The sequence below is a fragment of the Sorex araneus genome, chromosome X, assembly GCF_027595985.1.
Source record: "Sorex araneus isolate mSorAra2 chromosome X, mSorAra2.pri, whole genome shotgun sequence".
In the NCBI taxonomy this organism is placed as follows: Eukaryota; Metazoa; Chordata; class Mammalia; order Eulipotyphla; family Soricidae; genus Sorex; species Sorex araneus.
Genome location: NC_073313.1, coordinates 120640156 through 120664213, shown reverse-complemented (window position 1 = coordinate 120664213; position 24058 = coordinate 120640156). Strand labels below are relative to the sequence as shown.

Sequence of the window (24058 nt, the reverse complement as noted above, 5' to 3'; positions counted from 1 at the left end):
TCTGTGCATGCATATATTTGTGACTATATAGGTCTTTGTGTGTACCTCTGTGTGCGTGTCTGTATATTATGTCTGTGTGGCTTGTGTGTTTATGTGTGTGTGTCTACAAGTTTGTGTCTGTTTATGTGCATCCATTTACATGTGTGTTCATGTGTCTGTATATCCGTGTATGCATATGTGTTTGCATATGTGTTTGCATATATCTGTGTACACATTTGTGTCTGTATGTATCCTATGTACACTGGGTGTGTGTCTCTCTGTAGGTATCTGTACCTGTGTTCACGTCATTGTGTGTATATGTTTGTCTGTGTGTGTCCATGTGTGTGGGTCTGTATATATGTTTGTGTCTTTTTTAGATATATGTACGTGTGTGCATGTGTGTGTTCATTGTATTCATGTGTTTGAGCATGTCTATGTGTCTGTATATATGTCTGTGGGATGTATCTGGGTATGTGCATGTCTCTGTGTATATGTCTGTTTATGTACGTTTTTGTGTCTGTTTCTGTGTCTCTGTGTGTTTCTGTGTTTGTGTACATGTTTGTATGTGTATATGCTTGTGTACTCATGCGTTTATGCAAATGTGTGTCTGTATATATATATGTTGTTCATGTGTGATTATGTGTATCTGTGTTTGAGTATATGTCTCTGTGTGCATGTATTTGTCTCTGCATGTATATCTGTCTTGTGTCTATGTATACATGTCTGTGTGTGCCTGTTATGTATCTATGTCTATGTTTTTTGTGTATGAGAATGTCGGATATCTGTATAAATAGTGCGGGTATGTGTGTGTGTCTCTGTGTGTGCACATGTTTGTCTGTGTATATCTATGTATGTCTGTATACGTCTGTGTGTTTTTGAGTGTGAATGTGACCGCATATATGTATGTGTGGGTCTGTGTGTATATGTATATCTGTGTCTATTTGTGCATGGGTCTGTCTTTCTGTACATATGTGTGTGCCTGTGCATCTGTGTATCTTTGTGTATATATGTCACTTTTGTGTGCATGTGTTTCTGCCCATGTATGTGTGCATTTGATCGTGTGTATGTCTGTGTGTACATGTATATGTCTGTGTGAGCATGTAGGTGTGTGTTTATGTATATGTGTGTTGCTCTTTGTATACACTGTCTATGAATATGTCTGTGTTTGTATATATATATATATAGTGTCTGTGTTAGTGTGCATGTGTCTGAATATGCCTGTTTGTACACATCTCTGTTTCGATATTTCTTTGTATATATGTCTGTATGTGTTATTGTATGTCTGTGTGTGCATGTGTCTACATGTATACGTGTTGTCTGTGTGTGCATGTGTATCAGTGTGTACGTATCTATGTCTGTGTATGAGTTAGTGTAAGTATCATTTAGCGAATGTATCTGTATATGTCTGCGTGTCTGTGTATTTGTATGATTGTGTCTATGTGTATATACGTATCTGTGTGTCTGTGCACATAAGTTTGTATATATGTACATGTTATAGCTGTGTGTGCATGTGTGCATATGTCTATGTGAGTCTCTGTGTATGTTCGTGTTTCTGTTTATATATTTGTGTGTATGCACGTGTGTCTATGAATATATCTGTTTTTGTCTGGATATGTGTTTCTGTGTATATGTGCTTGTGTGTGAGTGTATGTATGTGTCTATGTGTATATGCGTGCCTATATGTACATGTTAAGTGTGTCTATATGTGTGTGTCTTTATATATCTATTTTCATATGTCTGTATATATCTGTGTGTCTGAGTCTATGTGTGTAGAAGTCTGTTGTCTGTGTGTGCATGTGTATCTGTATATGTCCATTTGTGTGTGTGATTGTATGTATGTGCATATGTCTGTTTGGGTCTCTGTGTGCATGTGTGTCTGTGTATAAATGCATATGTCCTTGTGTTTCTATGTATGACCATTTATGTCTGTGTATCTCTGTGCCTATGTCTGTGTTTATGTGTCCATGTCTATGGATATGTCTGTGTCTCAGTGTGTGTCTGTGTATATGTCTGTATGTCTATCATTGCGTTTACATGTCTCTGTGTTAGTCTTTGTGTGTCTTTCTATATGTCTGATTGTGTGCATGTGAGTGTCTGTCTATAGGTGCTTGTGCGTGTCAGTGTGGATTTGTGTCTATTTTGTATTTTGGCTGTCATTTGTGTGTGCAAGCTTGTTTCTGTGTTTCTGTATGAGTCCATGTGTCTGTATGCATGTCAGTGTAAATCTGTGTATGTGTGTCTTTGTGTATGTGGTTTGTGCTGGTATATATTGTATGAGTGTATACGTATGCGTGTGCATGTGAGTGTGTCTGTGTAAGCATGTGGGTGCCTGTGAGCTCACATGTGTGTTTGTGTACACATATATGTCTGTATATCTGTGTATGTCTGTGTGTGCATGGGGGTGCATGTCTGTGTGTATGCCTGTATCTATTTTGTGTGCATGTTTATGATCTGGTTGTATGTGTCCTTGTATGTGTGTGTCGGAATACTCATCTGTGCATCTGTGCATGCCTATGCATATGTACGTGCACCTGTGTATTTAAATGTCTGCATGTCTGTGTTCATTTTCTGTATCCGTGTTTGTGTATTTGTCTGCGTGTGCACTTGTGAGTGAGTCTGTGTGTGTGTTTTGTCTGTGTGCATGTGGGTATGTGTTTATGTCTGAGTCTCTGTATGTCTGTGTCTGTGTGTGCATGTTTGTGTTTGTGTATATTTATATATTTTTTTTCTTTTTGGGTCACACCCGGCGATGCACAGGGGTTACTCCTGGCTCTGCTCTCAGGAATCACCCCTAGCGGTGCTCAGGGGACCATATGGGATGCTGGGATTCGAACCTGGGTCGGCCGCATGCAAGGCAAACACCCTACCCGCTGTGCTATCGCTCCAGCTCCTATATTTATATTTGTGTGTCAACATATAATTCTGTATCTGTCTCTCTGATATATGTCTATGTATATACCTGTGTGTGTGCATTCTGTGTTTCCATAGATATGACTATAAATGTGCCTACACATGTTATATCTTTGTCTGTGTATATATATCTCTGTGTATATGTCTGTGTGTGTGCATGTGTATCTGTGTGTGCATCTTATGCTGGTGTGTGCCTGTGTTGTGTGTATCTGTATGTCTGTGTGACTATGTATGTCTGTACATTCTGTGTATGTCTGGGCATGTTTATGTCTGTGTGTATATAATGTCTGTGTGTATCTGTGCGCACATGCGTATGTATATGTCTAAGTGTGTTTGTATGAATGTGTGTGTGCATGTGTGTGTCTGTGTCTGCATATGGATGTAGGGTTGTGTATATGTGTCTGCACAGGTGTGTGCATCTGTGTATGTCTGTGTCTACGCATATTATTACGTCTATATATGTGTGTGTCTCTGTCTCTGTTGTGTTTATGTGTGTGCATGTGGGTCTGTGTCTGTGTATATGTCTGTGTGAGTCTCTGTGTGTTAAGCGCATGTCTGTGTTCATATGTCTTTCTGTGTATATGTATGTGTATCTCTGTATGCACTGGGTGTGTGACTGTGTTTGGGTATCCTTCTGTGTCTTTCTATATGTCTGTGTGTGAATGTGTGTGTCTCTGTGTACAGGTATGTGTGTCTCTATCATTGTGCGTTTTCGTGTCTTTATGTCAGTATATCTGTATGTTCATGTGTGATTTTGCATTTGTATGTGTGTATATGTATGGGTCTATGTGTGTCTGTGTGTATCTGCATTTTTCTGTGTATCTATGTATATATCTGCATGTCTGTTTCTGTGAGTGGGCACGTGTGTGTATGTCTATACGTATATGCATCTCTGAGTCTGTTGTGTATGTATGTTGTTTGTTTGTCTGTGTGTATGTCTGTGTGTGCATATGTGGGTTTATGTCTATGTATATGCCTGTGTGTATTTGTATGTTAGCCCCTCAGTGTGCATATATCTGTGTCTCTATTGTACATTTCTCGGTTTATGTCTGTGTGTCTGAGTTTATGTCTATGTCTGCATGTGTTACTGCATGCACGTGTATTTATCTGTTTTCTGGTGTGTTGCACGTGTGTATCTGTTTTTGTCTATGTGCATGTCTGTACATGTGTTTGTATGTCTATGTATATATCTGTGTCTGTGTATACGTCTGTGCGGATGTGTCTATGTATATGTCTGTGTCTATTTTTCTATGTGTGTACATGTGTATGTCTCTATATGTTGGTGTATGTGTGCACATGGGCGTGAGTCTCTTTATATGTCTGTGTGTGCACTTGTGTCTTTGTATATGTGTGTACATGTGTATATGTCTGTGTTATGTCTACATTTCAGTTTATGTCTATGTATATGTCTGTATCAGTCTCTGTGTGTTTGTGCATATGTGTCTATGTGTTACTGTGTCTGCATGACTATGCATATACCTTTGTGTCTCTATGTATCTGGGTGAGTCTGTGTGTTGTGTGTATATATATATATGTTTGTTTTTCGTGTGTGTGCAAGTGTGTCTCTATATGTATCTCTGTCTGCACATGTACTGTATATGTGTATGACTGTGTCTATTTCTGTCTCGATCTATATGGCTCCGTGTTTCTGTATGTCTATGTGTGCATGTGTGTCTGTGTGTACATTTGTTGGTGTATACGTATGTCTGTATTTCTATATGCCAGTGTCTGTATAAATGTCTCCGTCCATGCATCTGTGTGCATGTGTCTATGTATATATCTGTTAGTCTGTGCATGTGTCTGTGTGTCTAGGCATGTGTGTGTATATGTTGTGTTTCCATGTATGTATGTGTGTCTGCAAAGGCCTGTGTGTTTCTGCATATATAATGTGTTGTAGTGGAATCTATGTGACTGTAAAGGTGTGTAATGTCTGTGTGTATACATGCATGTGTCCGTGTATGTCAGTGCCACTCTGTGCATTTGGCTGTGTATCTATTTATATATCCATGTCTATCTATATTCTGTGTATATTTGTGTGTTCATGTGTCTGTGAGAATGTGTCAATGCATACATTTCTGTGTATGTGCATTTCTGTATTTATGTATACGTCTTGTCTCAGTATGTGCGTGTGTGTGTCTGTAAATATGTATGTCTATGTGTAAGTGCACATGCCTATGTCTGCAAATAACTTTGTGTATGTAAATATGTGGCACATGTGTGTGACTGTGTGTTTGTCTTGTGATTGAGTCTATTTACAAAACTGTAACTGTTTATGAGTGTGTTTGTATATATATCTGTGTGCATGTCTATGTGCATTGTGTGTCTGTCTATATCTGTGTCTGTGTGTATATTTCAGTATATGTCTGTTTCTCTGTGTATATTTCCATATGTGTGTACCCACGTGTGTGAGTCTGTATCTCTCTGATTGCTGTAGGTCTACATGTTGGTATGTTTCTCTGTATATGTGTGACTCAGTTTGTGCATGTCTGTATCTATGTGTGCATATTTGTGTCTATGTATATGTATGTCTATGTGCACACATGTTTGTGTCTGTGTGTGCATTTGTGTCCATGTATAGGTCTGTGTCTGTGTACACATCTGTGGGTATCTATGTGTGTCTCTGAATATGTCTGTGTGTGCATTTGTGTATCTCTGTATACATATATGTGTCTCTGTATGTGTGTATGTCTGTGTGTGGTATATGTCTGTCATCTATTTGTAAATGTATATGCTTACATGTGTGTATTGTCTGCAGATGTCTGTTGTACATGTGATTATATTTTTATCTGTGTATATGCCGGTGTTGACTGTGCATGTCTGTGTATTTGCGTGCATGTGTGTGTCTTGCATATATCTGTGTCTCTGAGTGTCTGTGTATATGTCTGAGTGTGTCTGTGTTCACATGTGTTTCTGTGTAATCTGTGAGATCTGTATGTATATCTCTTTTGTGTCTATGTGAGCATGTTTGCATGTCTGTGCTTCTGTGTGAACGTGTTTGTCTATGTTGGAGTATATATGTAGCTCTGTGTATATGTTTGTGTGTCCCTGTAAATTGATATGTGTATGTCTATGTCTATGTGTATGCATATGTGTATGTCTGTCTGTACATGTGTGTATGTGTATTCATATGTGTCTACCTCTGCATCCTGCATATGTCTGTGTCATAGTATGAATATACCGTGTATGTCTACCTCTGTGACTATCTGTATATATGTGTGTCTGTGCATGTGTGTCTACCAATATATGTTAGTATACATGTATTTCATTGTGTGTATATGTGTGTAACTGAGTCTATGTATATATCTATGTGTGCATGGGTGTCTATATATATGCAAATATGTGTGCATCTATGTATATGACTGTGTTTGCATGTGTGTTGGTCTGTGTATACATATGCATCTATGATGTGTATGTGTACCTGTATGTATCTGTGTATATCTGTTTTGTGTCTCTGGATGTCGGTAAATGCATCTGAATGTCTGTGAGTACATCTTTTGTGTCAATCTGTGTGCACATGTTTGTGTCTGTGTGTGACTACATATGTCTGTATGTGACTGTATATGTCTGTGTGTGCATGTGTGTGTTCTATTTTTATATGTCTGAGTATGTGTGTATGTCTGTGTGAGCATGTGCTTGTGTCTGTGTACGCGCACATGTGTTTGTGTCTATATATATCTCCATATGTGGAGTAGATGTGTCTATGTCTGTTTGTATACTTAATTGTGTATTTGTGTGACTTTGTGTTTGTCCGTGTGTATGCATGTGTGTGTCTATGCAAATGTATTTATATATTTCTATGTGTTCTGTATATGTCTATGTGTGCATGTGTTTGTACCTATGTTTCTGTGGATATGTCTGTATTAGTGTGCATGTGTCTGTGTCTCTGTATTTCCATGTGTTCATCTCCTGAGGAAAAAAGAGACGTTTCTACCTACCTCTTGAGTCAAGGCAGGAGAAGAAAGATTCCTTCAGGGGACCCAAAGGACCGACTCCCGTGACAAGGAAACGGCTGCCTGTTTTCTCAACACTCCAGCACGAGTGAGCCTGCAGTCGGGGGAGAATACACGGAGACTCTGGCGCACAGACCCCACTGCGAGGAAGGGACACAGCACACAGCTTACAGAGCAGCTCAGAAGACACAGTCAAGTGTCTGGGCCGAGCCGCAGGACAGTGGGGATGGTGTCTCTCTGTTCCACGTGCAACAGACCCAGGTTCGATCCCCGACATCCCCCAGGCCCCCGCCTCTCCCAGAGTGACTCCTGAGCAGAGCCAACAGTAAGCCCTGACCACCACCACGTGTGCACAAAAAAACTGAAATATTAATAATATTAAAATGTGCAAATTATTCTTTAAAAGCAATGTGCAAGATTGCAAAATGGAGCCTACATTCAGACTAGTCTCTCTTGTTTGTATGTCTATATTTGTATGTTTGTATGGGACTATATTTGTCTGTGTGTGCATGTGTGTTCTATGTTTGTGTATACACCTCGGTATGTGTTTGTATGTTTGTGTTTGTATGTCTGTGTGTATATGTGTGTACATGTTTGTGTATACACCTCGGTATATGTTTGTGTTTGTATATTTATGTGTACATGTGTGTGTGCCTGTGTGAGTCTCTGTTGTTTATGTCTATGTGTTCACGTATGTGTCTGTGTATATGTCTGATTTGTCTGTGTATGTCGGTGTGTATGTCTGTGTGTCAGACTCTGTATATATCTGGTGTCTGTATATTTGTGTGTCTCTACGTATATGTGTACATGTGTATGTTTCTATATGTTTGTGTTTCTTTGTGCATGTGTCTATATATGTGTTTGTGCGTTTACAGTACTTGTCTATATGTCTGCATGTATGTGTACATGTCTGTGTATATGTTTGTGTATACAATTATGACAATTGTGCCACGTGCGTAAAACTATGTATATGTCCATATGTTTCTGTTTATGTCTGTGTACATATCAATTTGTGTCTGTTTGCAGTGTGCCTGTGTATGTCTGTATGTTTGTGCATGTCTGTGTGCCTGTGTTTGTGTGACTATGTGCACCGCATGTGTGTAAGTGTATCCATGTCTATGTCCATGTGTCTGTGTATATGTCTCTGTATCTATTTGTAAATGTGTGTTTCTATGCTTACATTTGTGTATCTGTGATCTTGTGGGTGTTTGTGCATGTGTCTAATGCGTCTGTGTATATGTTTGTGTGTGTTTGCCTTTTGTGCATGGAGGTGTTTAGTATATCAGTGTGTCTGTGTGTAAGCGCGCACGTCTCTGTTCTTCTGTGTGTACATCTTTGTATTGGTCTGTGTGTTGTATGTGGGTATGGGGGGTCATGTCTGTATATATTTCTGTGTATGTGTCTGTGACATGTCTCTGTGTGTCTGTGTGTATTATGTCTGAGTATCTGTGTATGTGCACGTATGCGTGTCTGTGTCTGTCTGTGTAAGTTTGTGTATATCTCTGTTTCTAAGTCTTGGGTGTCTATATGTCTGTCTGCTTGTGTGCACTGTGTGTCCGTTTATAACTATATATAACTGTGTGTCTGTGTACATGCCTGTGCATGTCTCTGTGTGTTTGGATATGCTTCTGAGTGCCTGTGTATGTCTCTGTGAGTGCATGTGTCTGTGTGTCTATGCATATATCTGTGTGTGTTTCTCTCTTTTTGTGTGTGGCTCTGTTTGAGCACTGTGTCTGTGTATGTCTATGTCTATGTGTGCCTGTGTATATATCTGTCTATAGGTCTGTGTCTGTGTATATGTCTGTGTGTTCATGTGTCTGTGTTTGCATATATCTGTCTCTGTGTATATGATTCTGTCTCTATATAAATGTGTCTATGTGTGAGTCTGTGTATTTGTATTTGTGTCTGTATGTATATGTGTGACCCTGTGTGTATGTCTATTTATTGTGCTTATGTATGTCTCTGTATACATGTGTATCTGTATATGTCTGTGTGCATGTCTGTGTCTGTCTATATATGTGTGCATCTCTCTGTGGATGACTGTGTATCTGTATGTGTCTGTGTCTATATGTCTGTGTGTCTGAGTGTGAGTGTCCATGCATGTCTGTGTATATATCTGTGTCTCTGTGTGTGACTGTGTATGTGAATGTGTTGTATGCATGTGTTTGTGTGTATGTCTGTCTATACATCTGTCTCTATGTGTACATCTGTGTGCACATCTGTGTGCATGTGTCTGTGTATATGTCTGTGTGTGCATGTGTCTCTGTTTACACATTGAAGTGTATAACTGTTGTCTGTGCGTTTGTGTGTCTGTGTGAATCTGCATGTCTTCTGTGTGCGTATGTATCTGTCAGTGTATATGTCTATGTGGCACAGCATGTGCACGTGTGTCTCTATCTATATCTGTGTGTGCGCAAGTGTGTGTGAATATGTCTGCATGTGTCTTCATGTCTGTGCATATGTGCCATATGTCTGTGTCTGTCTCCATGTGTGCATATGTGTGTTGTCTGTGTGCTTGTGCATGTATCTGTGTGTTACCTATGTATATGTATGTGTATCTGTGTCTCTGGTTTGTGTATGCCTAATTGTGTATGCATGTGTCTGTTTCAATACATATACCTGTGAGTCTGTTTGTGTATATTTCTATGTTACTTGTGCTTATGCGTGCAATATATATATATATGTCTTTCTGTAATATGCGTGATTGTGTGTGCCTGTGTATATGTCTGTGTGTTCACATATGCATTTCTGTGTGTCTGTGTTCGCGTGTCTGTTTATGCATAAATCTGTGTATGCGTCTTCGGGTCTGTATCTGACTGTGTCTCTTTGTGTGCATGTGTGTATGCACATGTGTTCGTCTGTGTTTATGTCTGAGTGTCTGTGTTTTTATATATGTCTGTATGTCAGTATGTTTGTGTGTCCATGGGTGTCTATTTATATGGTGTGTGTGCATCTATGTACATGTCTGTGTGTGCATAACTAAGCCTCTATTTTTAAATCTGTATATGTATGTCTCTGTATATGTCTGTGTGTATCTGTGTATATGTCTGTGTGTATGTATCTTGTATATCTGTGTGTGGCTGTCTATATATCTGTGTGTATGTGTTTACGTCAATTTTTGTCTCTATATGTGCATGTTGTGAGACTGTGTATAATTTCACGTTGTGATTTTGCTACATGTGGGACTGTCTGTATGTCTGTGTGAGTCTGTCTGTATCTGTGTCTATGTCGGCATGTGTGTGTCTGTGCATATGTATGTGTCTATGGGTCTGTCAAATGTCTATGAATGTGTGTGCATTCCAGGGCCACTGTGGTGCTCCTTTGGATGATGATGACATGATCTTCGTGTGTGTGTCTGTGTATGTGTGTGCTCATGTGTTGTGTCTTGGTATGTCTGTGTGCCTGTGTATATACGTGTGTATATGTGCCTGTCTCTATATGTCTGCATGTGTCTTGTGTGTGAGTGTATCTTTGTGTGTCTCTCTGTGCACATACGCATTTGTGTATATATCTGTGTGTGTCTGTGTGATCATGTCTATGTGTCTATGTAGATGTGTGTGTCTCTGTGCATGTGTTATCTGTGAATATGTCTTTATTTTGTGTGTGTCTATGTCTGTGCACATGTGTGTGTTGTCTGTGTGGGGAGTTTGTGTCTCTGTATGAATGTGTATCTGTGTATAAATGTTTGTATGTATATCTGTGTGTCCAGGTAAAAATCTGTCTTTGTGTTCACTTGTGTATGTCTGTATGTCTTCATGTCTGTGTTTGAGTAAATTCGGTGTGTGTGTCTGTATTTCTATGTTCAGATATATGTCTGTGTGTCAGTGTATATGTCTCTGTGTGTCAAGAGTCTGTGTGTATATGTCTGATGACTGTGCTCATGTGTCTGTGTGTGAATATGGGTGTGCTATGTATATGTCTGTGTTTCTCTATGTGTAAATGTGTCTGTGTATATATCTATTTGTGTCTTGTGTTTACACTATGTGTATCTGTGTATATATCTGCATATGTGTCTATGTGACTCTATGTACACATGTGTGTATGAGTCTGTATTTGTTATGTGAGTCTATATGTGTACATGTATGTTTCTGTGTTAACATTTGTGTTTCTGTGCATGCCGGTGTCTGTGCATTTGTCTTGTGTGTCTCTGTGTGTACGTTTGTATCTGTGTATAAATCTGTGTGTCTCTGTGTGTATTTGTGTGTCTGTGTATAAGTTTGTTTGCATATCTGTCTCTGTGTCACTGTGTCTGTGTATCTATGCATATATCTTTCTGTATATATGTGTCTATCTTTGTGTGCCTTTGTCTCTGTCAGTGTGTGCACATGTGTGTATGGATGTCTATGTCTGTGAATATGTTAATTTTTGTCTGTGTGTGTGCATGTTGTGAGTCCAAGCATAAATCCATTTTGTTACTGTGTGGCATGTGAGTATCTGTTGAGTCTGTATATCTGTGTGATTATGTGTGTTTTTTGGTACATGTCTGTGTGTATCTCTGTGTGCATGTGTGTGCGTCTGTGTACATGTCTGTCTATGTCTGTCTGTGCCCATGTTGTGAGTCTGTGTTTAAAACCATGTTGTGACTGTATTGTATATGGGTGTGTGTCTGTGTGTATGTGTCTATGTGAGTCTGTGTGTGTAACTCTACCGGTGTGTGATATGTGTTTTGATATATGCCTGTGTATGTGTATGCAATGGGGGTGCCTACCTATATATATATGTGTTTTTGTGTCCATCCATATATGTGTGTCTGTGTACACTTTGTATGTATGTGATTGTATCTGTGTATATCTGTGCCACTGTCTTTGAACCTATGTATATTTATATGTGTCTTTGTGTCTGTGTATATGTGTGTCTTTGTCTTTGTGACTGTGTGTGCATGTGTGTTTCTGTGTATGTCTGTGTATGTGCACATGTGTTGGCACACATGTGTATGTGGCTCTATATGTCTGTCTGTGCATATGTCTGTTTGTGTCTGTGTGTGCGCATCTTGTGAGTCTGTGCGTAAGTCCGTGTTGTGATTGTGTGGCATGGGAATGTGTCTGTGTAGGTGTCTGTGTCTTTATATCTGGATTAGTGTGTGCATGTTTCTGTGTACATCTGTGTGTGCACATATGTCTGTGCACATGTGTGTATCACTTCATATGTCTGTGTGCCTGTGTATATGTGTTTGTGTCTGTGAAGATGCTGTGAGTCTGTGTATAAGACCGCGTTGTGACTGTATTGCATGTGGATATGTGTCTGTTTATATACATGTGAGTCTGTATATTGTGTGTGTCTTGTTATATGCCTGTGTGTATAACTGTGTGTGCACTGGGTGTGTCTGTGTATATTAAGTGTCTGTGAGTCTATGTGACTGTGTGCTTGTGTGTGTGCATGTTGTGTGTCTGAATGTGTCTGTATATGCCTGTGTGTCTATGTATATGTCTGTGTCACTGTGTCTATATCTACGTATATATGTCTTTGTGTCTCTTCAGTGTGTGCATATGTGTGTCTCTGTGTATGTGTGTGCATGTGTTTGTGTCTGTGTATATGTCTGTGTGTGCCATGTGTCTATGCACTGTGTGTGCGGTTTTCTATATATCTGTGTGTCTGTGCATATGTCTGTTTTATGCACATGTTATGAATCTGTGCATCAGTCCGTGTTGTAACTCTGTGGCGTGTGAGTGTGTCTGTGTATATGTCTGTGTGTGACTGTGTATAGCTTGGTATGTGTCTGTGTATCTGTGTGTCTATCTATACATGTGTCTGTGTATGTCTGTGAAATTATCTGTGTTCATGTGTATGCGCATGTATCTGTGTGTGTGAATATGTCTATGTATGTCTTTGTGTCTTTTATGTCAGTGTGTGTGCAAGAATACCTCTGTATGTCTTTGTTTCTGTGTGGGCATGTATGTTTCTGTGTAAACACCAGTGTGTATAAACATATGCTTGCATGCATGTCTGTCTATGTATATGTCGGTGCGTCTGTGTATACATGTGTCTCTACATATATATATGTATGTGTGTCTGTCAGTGTGTACATGCATGTAGATGTGTCTGTGTCTGCATTTCTTTGATGTGTCTGTGTGTATATGTCTGTGTGCATGTGTGTTTGTCTGCATATGGGTGTATCTATATATCTGTGTCAGTGTGTGTGCATGTGTTTCTGTGTGTGCCTGTTTATATGTCTGTGGGTATGTCTGTGCATTTGTGTCTATGCATATATCTGTGTCTCTGTGTGTGTGCATGTTTGTGTCTGTGTTGTATTTGTGTTTGTGTGTATCTATGTCTGTGTCTGAAAGTTTTGTCTGTGCATATGTCTCTGTATGTGTCTGTGTGAGTGTGCATGTGGATGTGTATCTGTGTATGTCTCCGTGTATATCTGTGTCTGTGTGTCTGTCTCTGCATGTGTGTTTGTGTCTGGGTATCTTTCTGTGTGTGTATGTCTATGTACATGTATATGTTTGTGGGTCTCTGTGTCTATGTCTAAATGTGTATTTGTGGGGCTGGAGTGATAGCACAGCAGGTAGGGCGTCTGCCTTGCACGCTGCCAACCTGGGTTCAAATCCCAGCATCCCATATGGTCCCCCGAGCACCGCCAGGAGTAATTCCTGAGTGCATGAGCCAGGAGTAACCCCTGTGCATCGCTGGGTGTGACCCAAAAAGCAAAAAAAAAATGTGTATTTGTGCCTGGGTATATATGTGTGTATGAATCTACTTGTGTGTTTATGTCTCTGTGTGTGCATGTATGGTGTCTATTTGTATGTCTGTGTATGTGTGTGTACGGTTGGTGTCTCTGTGTGTGCATTATGTGTCTGCGTGTGCATGTGTTTTTCTGTGCAAATGTCTGTGTATGTCTATGTGCATGTGTCTCTGTATATATGAATGTCTCTGTGTGTGCAAGTGCCTCTGTATATATCTGTGTCTCTCTGTGTACATGAGTCTCTGTATTTATCTGTCTGTGTATATGCATGTTTCATAGTGCATGTCTCTCTATGTGCATAAGTATGACTGTGTGTAGAAGTCTGTGTGTGTGCATGTGTGGCTGTGTATATGTTTGTGCATGTTTGTGTCCATGTGTGCATGGAGGTGTCTGTGTGTGCATGTGTGTGCATCTGTGTGTTTGTCTGTGTACACAGGTATATGTGCCTCTATATCTGTGTCCCTGTGTGCATACTATGTCTTTGTTTTACGTCTCTGTATATGAGTATGCATGTGTGTGTGTCTGTATGTGTCTTTGTGTTCTGTCTGGGTCCTGAGTGTATGTCTATGTGTACGTGTCTGTGTGTTTGTGGTGGGGGGCAGGTGAGTGAGCAAGTCTGTACAATCTCTGCAGAGAGTGCCCAGAACGGGGCAGGGGTAGGTGTGGTCAGTGTGCTCCAGTCAGAGCTGCAAATGGATGGAGGGCGCGGACACTGTCCCCCAGCTTACCAGCAGCACAGACACGGTGCCAGGGCTGGGTCCCACCACACACGTGTGTTTCAGGGCCACTGTGGGCTCCTCTGGACGATGATGGCAGGACCTTCGTCACTGCTGCTCAGGAAACGCCGGCGCCTGCATGCAGAGGGCAAGGCCCAAGTGGCTGCACCCCTTCCACCCCGTGTGGGCCAAAGACAGCGACAGCCTCGTGGGACAGAGACACAAACAAGGGTCGACCCACTGACCTGGGCTTGCACCCCGGCACCCGCCATGGTCCCTTGAGCCCCGCCAGGGGTGATCTATGAGCCCAGAGCCCATAGTAAACCTGCACAACGCCAAGTGTGACCCAGAACCATCCCGCACCCCCCAAAAAAGAAAACACAATCATCTCTTGAGGAAAAAAGAGACGTCTCTACCTACCTCCTGAGTCAAGGCAGGAGAAGAAAGATTCCTTCAGGGGACCCAATGAACCGGGGCTCCCGTGATAGGGAAATGGCTGCCTCTTCTCTAAACACTCCGGCACGAGTGAGCCTGTAGTCGTGGGAGAATGCAGAGACTCTGGCGCACAGACCCCACTGCGAGGAAGGGACACAGCACACAGCTTACAGAGCAGCTTAGAAGACACAGTCAAGTGCACAGATCGGACCAGGGCCGAGCCGCAGGACAGTGGGGAAGGTGTCTGTCTGCCCTACATGCATCGGACCCAGGTTCCAAACCCCCTTCTTACCAGGAGTGTCTTTGGAGCAGAGCCAGCAGTAAGTCCTCAGCACCACCATGGGAGACAAAAACCTGAAATAATAATAATAATAATAAATGTGCAGATTATTCTTTAAAATCAATGTGCAAGACACGTGAGTAGAAAATGGAGCCAAGATTGAGACGAGAGATGCCAAAACGAAGCAAGGAGAGAAGATGGCAGGACCCGGGAACGCACGTTGCTGTCAGCAAGGCAGACTGCTGTGTCTTCTGGCCATGCTCCGGAACCCCAGTGGCAGGACAGACTGCGGGCCTGCCCATGAAGCAGAGGGGAACCGGAAACCCGTGACCGGGTGGCAGGGAGTATAAACTCATACACCACACACACACACACACACACACACACAAACACACACAGAGTGACTGCCTCAAGGCTGCAAGGGTCCAAAGGTTCGCTGTTCCACCCACTGGTGCAGACACAGAACAGACCACCAGGACACAGACAGTTGGAAATGGTAACTCTGGACAGGAACCGCATGCTGACAGAAGGGAAGGGAACATGCCGACCGGGAAAGGAGCCGGAAATAAGTAGGTGTGGGTGAGTCTGTCTTTGGGGGTTTCTCTTGGTCTGGTTTGGTTTGGTTAGGGGGCCACACCTGGTAGTGCTCAGGACTCAGTCCTGGCAGGCGTGGGGTGAATACGGCGGGCCAGGGAGGAAACCCGGGATGGCCGCACGCATGTCTGCAAAGCCTCTCGAAGGCCTGTAGCTCCCCAGCAGTGAACTCTGTGTTCATGCGGGGGCACGGGAGCCCTGGCGGGCCCAGTCCTGCCAGTTTCCCACTCGACACTGGCCCCCTGGCCCTCAACACCCTCCCGTATTGCTGCTGGCCATGCCTGCGCCTCTCTGTTCTCTACAGGACGCACGGCTGCCCTGTGAGGGCCACAGCCCCTTGGCCTCCCGGAGAGAGAGAGAGCGAGAGACAAGACAGAGGGGAGAGAGCAGGGGGAGGTAAGAGAGGGAAGGAGACACAGCACAGAGAAGGGACAGAAGGGGGCAGGAGGAAGGAGGAGGGGGAGAGAGAGAGACAGGGAGAGAAGGCAGAGAGAGCTTGACAGAGAGGAAAGACACAGCGCTTGACAGGACACCAGAGAGAAAAGAGGAAAGAGAAAGAACAGAGGAGACGAGACACCGAGCAGGGGCAGAGCAGAGGAGCGGAGACAGAACAAGAGCAGACAGAGCTTGGCCGAGAGAAGAGAAGCCGAGAGAGCAAAGCAAACAGCAGAGAGCTCGAGAGGACAGAGGAGACAGGAGAGGGAGGTGAAGAGGAGAGAGGAGAGAGAAGTCAGGACACAGTCTCAGAGAGCAGAGAGAGGAGGGAGCTCAAGAGAGAATAGACGGGAGAGAGAGGGACAGGGAGGGAAAGAGGAGAGCACGAGAGTAGGGAGAGGAGAGAGAGCAGAGAGGGGAGAGAGGGAGAGAGGAGAGAGCGCGAGAGAGCAGAGCAGAGCAGAGGGGAGAGGGGGAGGAACAGAGCCAGGAGAGCGTGAGAGCAGAGACTGCGCAGGGCGAGTGAGTCCGGAGCCCACAGGAGCGGCGCTGAGCAGCAGCCCGCAGGAGCGGCGCTGAGCAGCAGCCCGCGTGGCTCCCGCCGACACAGTGCCAGGCCTTGCCCCAGCGGGCAGAAGGGCCAGCTCTGTTCCGCGCAGGGCAGGGCGGGATGCTGGGCAGGGCGGCCCCTTTCTTGGGAGCACGGCGCCCCCTAGCGGCATCGCACACACCGGCCCAGGTACGCAGCGGGGGACATGCCCGGTTCAGGCACACAAGTTCTGTCCAGGCAGGAAGCCGGGGGCCTGGAGGGGGACAGGGCTGGAGGGCACAGCCAGGCGCTGACCAGCCCCAGCCCGTCCAGCCAGCCCGGTAGGCTCTGGGGGGAGCCCGCAGAATGTGCAGAGCTCCCCACACTGCAACCGAACGCCCGCTTATACCCTCATGCAGAAAGAATGAACTACATATACATGTACACAGGTGTACACATGTATGTACATGTGTATGTATATATACACACATCACAAACATGTGTATGCATATATACACATATACTATGTGTGTACATATGTGTACGTGTGTGTGTGTGTGTGTGCGCATAATTCTTAAATTTTTGGCCCCGAGAGTCTATTACATGATTTCCTAAAACGATGCTTCTTTGGAAAAATTTTGTTGTGGAGTTACAAGAGAGAACTGAGTTATCTATATTTCCCAAAGAGTGCCTTCGACACGAAGCCTAGAAAAAGTGATTATGGAGTATGTTCTATTCATGGCATCTCTGTTTTGCAAATTAAATTTGTGATGGCACATTAGCTCAGAGATGAATATTTTAATAACGCCAGATGCATAAATTGCAAGGAGAATGAATTAGGATTCAAAAATGTTTTCAGTTCCAAGGAACTGGACTTCACGTAGATCTATTTTTCCTCCACAGAGAGGAGACATGCTCTAATTTACTGCGGTTCTACTTTAACCATTTTTACCATTTGGTGTTCTTATTTTAACAAATTATCATTCCAACACAAGATATTAAAAATCATCCAGAGCTTTGCACTATCTAGTAAGCTATTTTCACACTGAAGAGGACCTACCTTGAGATGTCAATCTGACCAGTATGATTCAGGCTGTTAGGAATGAAATAGGCCAGCAAGCAACAACAACAACACTCTTCTTTGGGCCTTTCATGTATATGTGTACACATATACACACATATATGTATGTCTAGAGTATTTGGCCTCACAAATGCTTAAAACGTGCTGTAGGACCATTATTTCCTTACTAATGAATGACAATCATTTCATTATTCCTACTTGGTAAACTCACCGTGAACCGTTATGGCCGCGGATGATAAGGACATAACTGTGGGCGTTTCTCTGAACAAACACTCCACGCTCCTGACATGTTCCACAGTGTCAGGGACCTTCTCTGTCACTCAGGTGGCAGCAGCACCCACAATGCACCGGCCAGGCGTTTGAATCAGAGAAGCTAAGCAGCCTAGCCACGGACACAGCGCTGCAGCCGGACCCTCTGCGGACACCAGGACAATCCAGGCCACGGGCCAGTGCCCCGACAGCACGCGCAGACCAGCCCTGGGACCGTGTGCAGAGCAGGCGCTAACTTTCTGAGTCCCTGCCCTGTGTGGTGCTCGCCGGTGTACTCACCTGCCCGGAGTCCCCGCAGAGGTCCCTGTACAGTGTCTACCCAGCCTGTCCCCCGGGTGAGTCTCTGGCCGCTGACCAGCTCCCGGGCCGCTGCTCTTGATGGCTCCAGACTCCTGGCCGAGAAGGAGACGCACGTGAGCTGGGGTGCGGCCAGGGGGGTATGGCACACACCAACAGGGCCGGGAGAGGCTCAGTGGTGGGAAGCTCGCACAAGTGTGTCGGGGGAAGGGCAGTGAGGACAGAGAAGGGACCAGTATGACAATGAGAGCTGGAGATGTCACTCTGACAAGGACCAGGTGTTGAAAGGAGGGAAAGGGATGTGCATGATGACCTTCCGGCCCCTGTACTGCAAACCCTAATGCCCAAAAGGAGACAGAGACACAGAGAACAGAGACAGAGACAGAGAGAAAGAGAGGGAGAAGGAGAGAGACAGGGAGAGAAAGAGAGGCAGAGAGAGGGAGGGAGGAGAGAAAGAGAGAGAGGGGGGAGAGAGAGTCCACAGTTCTCTAAGCACTACACAGAGATAAATGTCTATGTGGAATCCTGTTTCTTTCGGGCGCTGAGACAGGAAAGAGCATGAGTGGCTGTCAGCTTCTTACCGGGGGGGCACAGCAGCACTGCAGGCCTGAGCGACAGCACAGGGTGGGTGGCCAGCAACAGACCTGGAGCAGATTGGACCCCCCTGCTAGAGAAGCTGCAGCTGGAACAAAGTCCAGGAAAGGAATTTCCAAGAAGACCATCCCCACTCCCAAGCCCACCCCCTTGGCAACCTCCCTAGTAACAGACTCTTACCTGGGTAGAAACCCCAGGTGGGGCCAGGCTGGAAAAACCCCTATGAAAGCCACCTTGAGCAAAGGGAGGGGCCACATGTGCTGCTTTTGCCCATGTGGCCAGGCACCTGTGTCGCCTGCATCTTCCCTCTTGAGGGTTGGCCTCTGATCCTTCCAAGTCTCCTGCTGGGGTGTGTGTAGGCTCTCTCTGCCTCTGGAGAAGCCCACGGTTCTCTCTTGAGGACGTTCCTCTCCCCTCTCTCCCACTTTCTCTCCTTCCTCCCCTTTGAAACCTGTTCCTTTGAAATCTGTTTCACTTCACTGCTCATCTACTCCTGAAATCCTTTTCTGTGAGGCGAGACAAGAACACAGTGACCCTGAGTCCCTGCGAACAGAGGCAGATGGGGAGAAAGTGACCGTCTGTGTCTTTCCTCCCACTTCACACAAGCCTCGCCTAAGTGGGGTGCTCCGACATCACCACCCCACCCCGAGTGATCCCTTGTCGGGGAACTGAGATTAAAAGACCCCTGGAGAGGCCGAAAGGAGAATCTGGAGGCGCCTTGAGCTTGGGCGGCAGCAGCGTGCTGCTAACCTCGACTCCTGAGCCCAGCCACAACCTGCCTGCTGCCCCCCCACTGACTTCTCAGGATGGTGTCAGAGGCCACGGAGCCCAGAACCCGGTGCCTGCAGCTTCTGAAGCCACAGAGAATAGCGTTAGTGAAGCCACCTGACCCAGCCGCCACTCCCTGTCCTGCAAACAGCTGCTGTGACAGGACAGAGGCGCTTCCCCTTCTTGGGGTTAATTCCCCCTGCGGCATCTTCGCCTGTGGATTTCCTGGTGAAGCAGCCTGAGCACAGAGCCAGGAGCAAGCCTCGGGCACACAGTCCCCAAAGCCAAAAGGAATTTTAAAACTCTCGACCTTTCCAGACAGCGCCCTGAGAGCGGAATCTGGCGAGGGGTCGTCAATCACCAGCGGGTAGACAGGTAGGTGGTCTCTGCTTGAGACCAGGACCCGCTCCGGCCCCGTCTTCGTGCCTTCTGCGTTCCAGGATCTGTGCCTGCCATGGGGACCCGGCACAGCACCTGGAACATGAAGGAAAGGGTCCTGGGGTGAGTGAGGGCAGGAGGAAGCCTCAGTTTCCCGTCCTTGGCGGCTGCACATGGCTCCATTTTAGCTCTCTCTGCTCCACATACTTTCTAAAAACAATGTTCTGTGAAAAACACCCTGATTTACCGAGTTGCCCATCACACGGCTGTTCCAGCACCACCAGAACGACCTTCCCTGCACTGAGACCCGCTTCCCTCCCGGCACAGCGCTGCTGAGAGCGCCTCGGTGTCCACTCCAGCCCGATCCAGCCACAGGGAGCAGGCCCCAGCAGGGCAGGCGCATCCTACTTTTTTTTTTTTTTTTGCTTTTTGGGTCACACCCAGTGATGCACAGGGGTTACTCCTGGCTCATGCACTCAGGAATTACTCCTGGCGGTGCTCAGGGAACCATATGGGATGCTGGGAATGGAACCTGGGTCGGCCACATGCAAGACAAACGCCCTACCCACTGTGCTATTGCTCCAGCCCCACATCCTACATTTCTGACTTCCCACAAATCCCACACCTTTTTCTGATCCACTGGGAGTTAGCCAAGCTCCATCCAAACATTCTGCCCCAGAGCTCAGGCTCCCCGGGGAAGCTGAGATAATGGGCAAGACCTAGGGCAAACAGCCTGACAGGGATCTGCCAAGAACTCAATTTCCATCTCAAAGGGTCTGTAGGAAACCCCCCTTATCTCTAAAGTCTGCACCCCCTGTAAGACAAAGAGCCAGTTCCCTATGAAAACCCCACAAAATAAACTACATTCCTTCCCACCTGGGGAGTTTCTCTTGTTTTTCTCTTCTACTTTTTTTCCTTTGGTACTTAGGCTTTTACTTTGAAGTTTTTTAATTCAAATTCTGTGGTTTACCACACTAGGAGTCCTGTTTACACATGCACATAATTCCAACACCGCACAACTCATCACCAGAGTAGTCCCTCCCTCTCCCTTTGTTTTCTCTTCCTCCTTTCTAATAAAGGAGCCCATTAGCTAATAGGCTAATAAACTGAGGCTCTCCACTTGCCAACTCTGAGTCTGAGCATCATCAGGACTCCCAACTTCCATTCCTGATAATACTGGAGAGCTGGGACATGCCAACCAACAGAGACCCTCCGTCCTGCCTCATCTGCCTCACTGACCCCCAGGCGCGTGAGAAATGGGGTTCCCTCCGGTTTATTCCCACCAAAACTTTAAGGACTGGCAAACGGTAAGGATCAGAACATGCTCAGAGCCAGTAGAATGAGGACCGTATCCCGTTTTGCCCTGCCTCCATCAGAAAATCAACCCTACTGAATGGAATAAAGTAGGTTCACACGTCCCTCCTCGTTTCCATCTCGAGTAAAACAGAATCGGACGCCCCTTCTCGTTTCCATCTACGCCTTTTCACCTCGGGACCCCGAAGTGCGCTGCGTTTTCGGCTCTGCTTGGTACCCGCGTGGGCTAGCTAGCGCCCGGGGCTGGGATGCTGGGGTGCAGGGATGCGGGGATGCTGAGAGTCGGGGATGCGGGGATGCAAGGATGCAGGGATGCAGGGATGCTGCTGGGCGGCCACCCTAGTGCAGCCCGCCCCGCCCCCGCCCACCTCCCGGACTCCGACGTCACCGGCGCGGGGCAGTACGTGTGCCGGGGCCAGCCAGCAGCCTGCGGGCGGGGCTCGCTCACCCTCCGGCAGGGGGCGCAGCCGCTCAGTGTGTGCTCCGGCTGCCAGGGGCAACGGGGCAACCGGAGCAGGGAACCATTTCCGGGGTCGCCGGCCAGCGGGGGCAACCACTTCCGGGGCGCGGCCAAGGACCGGCGTTCGCGCTTAGCGGGCTCGCCGGCGGGCGGGGGACGACCGGAACGCGGCCTTTCGGTTTCCGGATACACTTAAGGACCGGGAAGAGTCTAGTACAAAGCGCCGGCTGGTTCCTTGTCAGTCACCGCGCGCCAGGGGGCGTGGGCGCGCTCCGCCAAGCGGCCGAGCCGGTGGCGATGACGTCACAAACGAGACCCCGGCACTGCTCGTATCTTCCTGGGCGGGGCCGCGCAGCGTGATTTCGTCACAAAGTCTCGTGCGGCGGCCTCTCCTGGCCACGCCCCCCGCCCCCACACCTGTTCCCTCTGGACCTTCCTGAGGAGGCGCGCGGCGCGGAGAGGCGGGGCCTCGCGGAGGGTCGGCCGGGCCCCGTCTTTCGGTTCGGGGCACGCAGGCGGACAGCAAGGGGGCGGGAGGTATGGAAGCGCCGCGCTCCTATTGGTCTAGAGGAGCGAGAGGCGGGCCGTGCGGGGCCCGGGCGCTGCGATAGGCGGGGCGCGCTTGAGTGGCGGCGCGGCGGCCCCGCGCCCGAAGCAAGGGGTGTTTGGCTGTGAAAGGCAGTCGGGCCCCCAAGGGCTTAAAGCGCGGCCCGGGAGAGCGGGCCCAGGTGGCCGGGTGGGCTCCGTGCGGTATCGGGGAGGCGGGCCCGTCACCCGGCCTCGGTGCCGCGTCCGGCCGGGGGCTTGGGGCGCACGCCCCGGACCCCTGGGCTCCGCAGACGGGCCGGCGGCCCCTGCACCCCGGGGAGCTCCAGGCGCCTGCTCTGGACGCGCGGCTGCAATGACACACTGGCACCCGGGGTGTGTGTGTTTCTGTGTTTGTGTACACAATGACACAATGGAAAGAGTTCAGGATTGTTGTGGGATGGGTGTGTGTGTTTGTGTGTGTGTGTGTGTGTGTGCGCGCGCACGTGCGCACGTATGCACAATGAAAAGAGTTTAAGATTGCTGCAGGATGGCAGTTTGCAAGATTGCAGGGTGCAGCGCCCCGGGAAGGGGGTTCTATGGATTATATAGATGCAGCCTCGCTCTGGCCAGGCCTGGGAGTCAGGGGCCGCAGTTTCAAACCTGCTAAAGCATCAACGTTTCTATCGGAGCTTTAGGACTGCGGTCCCCATCGGCCCCGGTGCTGTTGGCAAACTGGGATGCATTCCAGTGGGACCCTCGGGAATTCGGATCTCTGCAGATGTTACTTCTTTTCAGCATCTGGAATTCGGATCTCTGCAGATGTTACTTTCCTCTACCCTCTCTCCACCCCCCAAAGTTCCATAAAAATCTAAGAAAAATAATCAACTAAGAACAGTGGGGGGAGGGGCAAATACTTTGGGCCTTATCCATGTTTAAGGTCAAGGAATAAAGAATATAAAAATTAGCATAAATGTAGCCATAGAAGATGCACCCCCAGGGGTCAGTGACGGGTCTGTTGTAGCTTTGTGTCTATTGTGACACTATTGGGCCCCGGTGAGAGAGGAGAAAGAAATGTTCCCTGCAAAGATCTGGGGGTGTGGGGGAGGGGTGGTGGTTGGCAGCTGGGCCCTTCCCAGAGAGTCTTAGTCACTCATAGGGCGGCCTGGGTATGACATTCCCCTGGGTATGACAGCTTGCAGCAAAACATCCCAGTTTCACAAAGGATCCCAGCTTACCAAAGCCTCTGTTTTCTGTCTGTTTCCTGTCGTCCCTTCCCCAGTTAAAATGAAGCACATCAATTTGTCCTTTGCTGCCTGTGGGTTCCTGGGCATCTACCACTTGGAGGCAGCATCTGCCCTCTGCAAGCACGGCAGGAAGCTGCTGAAGGACGTGAAGGCCTTCGCGGGCACGTCCGCCAAGGTCCTGCTCAGGGCACCGAAGTAATTAGAGGTAATTCAGGGGGAACGAAGGCAGCTCCCGGCCTGGGCGTTCCGAAGGAAGGACAGAAACCTCCTCCTGCAGGAAAACCGGCCAGCGCAGCAGCTTGCCGTGCACGCGCCCACTGGGGTCTCATCTCCCCGGAGGACCCCCCGAGCATCCCTGCGTGGCAGCCTCCGCCCCACCAAAACCAAGACCTTCGCCACTGAATCGGGAGAGTCTGCGTTCTGCACTGGGGAGAGGTTGTTTGCCACGCGGGTGTGGAGGGGCGTCGGGGGCGGGGACGCTTCCTTCACTGGAGTCTGCTTTAAGAGTCTGGCTGCCTCTTGTTGCAAGAGTATTTCCTTCTCTGTGGGATGGCAGGAGAGCACGGGGCCTCTTGCGGGGGGGACCGTGCACGTGCGGTCCTTGGTCCCTG

At 46.9% G+C, this 24058-nt stretch overlaps 2 long non-coding RNA genes across 2 annotated transcripts in view; both read right to left on the bottom strand.

Annotated features, from left to right (window-relative positions):
- Window positions 1-14388, bottom strand: part of LOC129400116 (uncharacterized) — a 50231-nt gene extending 35843 nt beyond the window's left edge. Inside the window, exons 1-2 of the long non-coding RNA XR_008627439.1 lie at window positions 14253-14388; window positions 6825-6933 (exon numbers count right to left, since the gene is read on the bottom strand). This is a non-coding gene — a long non-coding RNA (uncharacterized LOC129400116). The remainder of the gene's footprint in view (window positions 1-6824; window positions 6934-14252) is intronic.
- A 342-nt stretch (window positions 14389-14730) lies between these two features.
- On the bottom strand, window positions 14731-16006 carry LOC129400149 (uncharacterized). Its single transcript, XR_008627463.1, has 3 exons — window positions 15593-16006; window positions 14968-15029; window positions 14731-14815 (listed from the first exon to the last, which is right to left on the bottom strand). It is a non-coding gene; the product is annotated as an uncharacterized LOC129400149 (long non-coding RNA).
- Between the last annotated feature and the right edge of the window lie 8052 nt (window positions 16007-24058).